This window comes from Galeopterus variegatus, unplaced genomic scaffold (genome assembly GCF_000696425.1).
Source record: "Galeopterus variegatus unplaced genomic scaffold, G_variegatus-3.0.2 Scaffold12462, whole genome shotgun sequence".
NCBI classification, from domain to species: domain Eukaryota; kingdom Metazoa; phylum Chordata; class Mammalia; order Dermoptera; family Cynocephalidae; genus Galeopterus; species Galeopterus variegatus.
In genome coordinates this window covers 97,758-100,188 of record NW_007738573.1, presented here as the reverse complement: position 1 = coordinate 100,188, position 2,431 = coordinate 97,758, and the positions used below count along the sequence as shown (strand labels likewise).

The 2,431-nt window shown below is 36.0% G+C and overlaps 1 pseudogene across 1 annotated transcript in view; it reads left to right on the top strand.

Moving 5' to 3' along the window:
- The first annotated feature begins 240 nt into the window (after nt 1–240).
- The window catches only part of LOC103581157, a 7,044-nt pseudogene continuing 4,853 nt past the window's right edge, over nt 241–2,431 (top strand). Inside the window, exons 1-2 of the transcript XR_549633.1 lie at nt 241–267; nt 1,621–1,797. The product of XR_549633.1 is annotated as a protein kinase C-binding protein NELL1-like (transcript). The remainder of the gene's footprint in view (nt 268–1,620; nt 1,798–2,431) is intronic.

Below are 2,431 nucleotides of genomic sequence, written 5' to 3'. Positions count from 1 at the left end.
TCCCGATTCACTCTGTAAAAAGAACATTATTAAATAATTATATTTAGTTCTCTAATTCTCAGCTACGTCATTTGAGATATGGAGAAATAAATTTCTACTGCAAAAATTATCAGTACTAAATCTGATCATGCATATAAAGGACTTAGCACAATGTATGGCACAAGTGTGCAATTTATGATAGATGATTATCATAATGATAATGATAGGAAATACTCAAAACTGTTGAAGGAGAAAGCGATCATGACAGTGAAAGAATTAAAAACTATGGTGACTGGTTGATAAATTAGAGATGTTTTACCCAGAGATCAGACAACTCAGCTAATATAATAGATCTATCTTCTAAGAACTGAAGAGTTGAAACGTGACAGAAGGTATTAGAAATTTTGTGATTACCAAAGGTATGATCAATGCAAAGAGGTAACAAGAAGTCCAATTTTTGAAATTCAAAAATGTACAGAAATGCATATTTTGAATGCATTCCACAGTGGTGAGTTCTTCAAGACTGTACAGCTTCAAGCAGAGGCTTGATGACTTTTGAATATGGTTGTTATAGAAAAGATTCAAGTATAGGTCAGGAGGTTTGGTTATGTGTCATGTAAGATATCTTCCAGGCCTGTGATTCTTTAGTTTTATAAATATTCAGCAAAGCAGTTATAATCATAAGTGGTAACTGCAGGTCTTACCTTACATTTTCAGCTTCTTCACTGTCTGAGGCAGGAAGTTACTGTGAACAACAGCTATATAAATGAGACAATGCTGCAAAATGTCTGGTAACTGCAGGTCTTACATTTTCAGCTTCTTCATTGTCTGAGGCAGGAAGTTACTGTGAACAACAGCTATATAAATGAGACAATGCTGCAAAATGTTCAGTGTTAATGCTTAAGTGCTGTTGACATACAATTTTTGTAACTGTGAATCCTCAGGGTCAATAGTCCAGAAATTATACTTTGCCTGTAATTTGGGGAACTGCCTCAAGGTGGAAGGTGACACATGATATAATCCCTTGTAATAAACAACCTAAAGGCTGTATTGCAGAAGAAAATTTGTTTTGGAACCATAAGGCCTGCTGCTTCTGCTTAGAAAACCACTACCTGTTTGATCTTTGATAAATCATTTAATCTACCTCAGCCTCAGTTGACTTTTCAGTAAAAAAGGTATACTCAGACTTCTTTCCAGAAGTGGGACAAAGATAAAATTTGTTAATTGTATTTGAATATGTTAGGTGATATTATTAACTAAGAAAATGATTTCCTACTCAAATGAGTTTTTGACCATATATGTATTTATAGCTACTTTGTTTAGTTATAATTCTTACTTAGACATAGGATTTTTAAGGAAAAGTTTAGAAAAGAAGGAATTTTCAGAGTACATTGACTTTCTTAAACTTAGCAATGTCTCCATTTTTACTTGGGCTTCTCTATAGGCAAGGGCAAGGAATAAAAGGGTGTTTTTGCACAAGCATGCATCTGTTTTGAACAAAATGGAAGGTAGCCAGGGGACAACTAAGACTAAAAAATATTTCCTAGGTGTTCTGTAAAGTATTCACATGGTTCAGTTTTCATAGTGTGGCTATCCATCATTTCCCTAATGATGAAACCTCCTTAACTCAATTTTAAACAGGATGGGAAGATATTCTGCCGACGGACTGCTTGTGATTGCCAGAATCCAAGTGTTGACCTTTTCTGTTGTCCAGAGTGTGACACCCGGGTCACAAGTCAATGTTTAGATCAAAACGGACACAAGCTCTATCGAAGTGGAGACAACTGGACTCACAGCTGCCAACAGTGTCGGTGTCTGGTATGTTTCTTCACTCTGGAAGGGATCCCACACTCAGCAGCCTGTGAGCTCTAATTCCCCGCTGTTTATAATACCACTCAGGGAGTTGTGGGGCCTGTGGCTAACGAAGGGGCATATGCTCTGCCTAAAGATATTCAGGCTGTATTTAAAACACTGAGAAAGACAAAAAGAACATATTTATAAGGGGACAGATTTGGCCCATGAAATGTTAGTTTACGGCTGCTACATTTTAGGAAATCCAGATCAAGAAAAATCCCTGAAAGATAGAAAGTTTTCAGTGCCTTGACTGGCACTTATAGCCTTTATAGAGACAAATTTTTTATTTCTTGTGACATAACTATTAAAGGTTTCAATATGACAGCTAAAAAAATGTAGCAAAAATATCAGCGATTAAGTCATAGAGACCTAGAATCCAGTCCTGTTTCTCCCACATGCTAGCTCAATGTGAGATCTAGTCCTAGTGTTTCATTGATCATTCTTTCCCTCAAATGTGCACAGCTGTATGAGTACCTATTTCACAGGGATATTATGAAGATTAGTGAATATACATGAACGACAAATACAGTACTAGAAGGCACATACAAGGTACTTAGTACACAGTAGCTACTATTGTTAATAATTTCTGCCTTAAAAT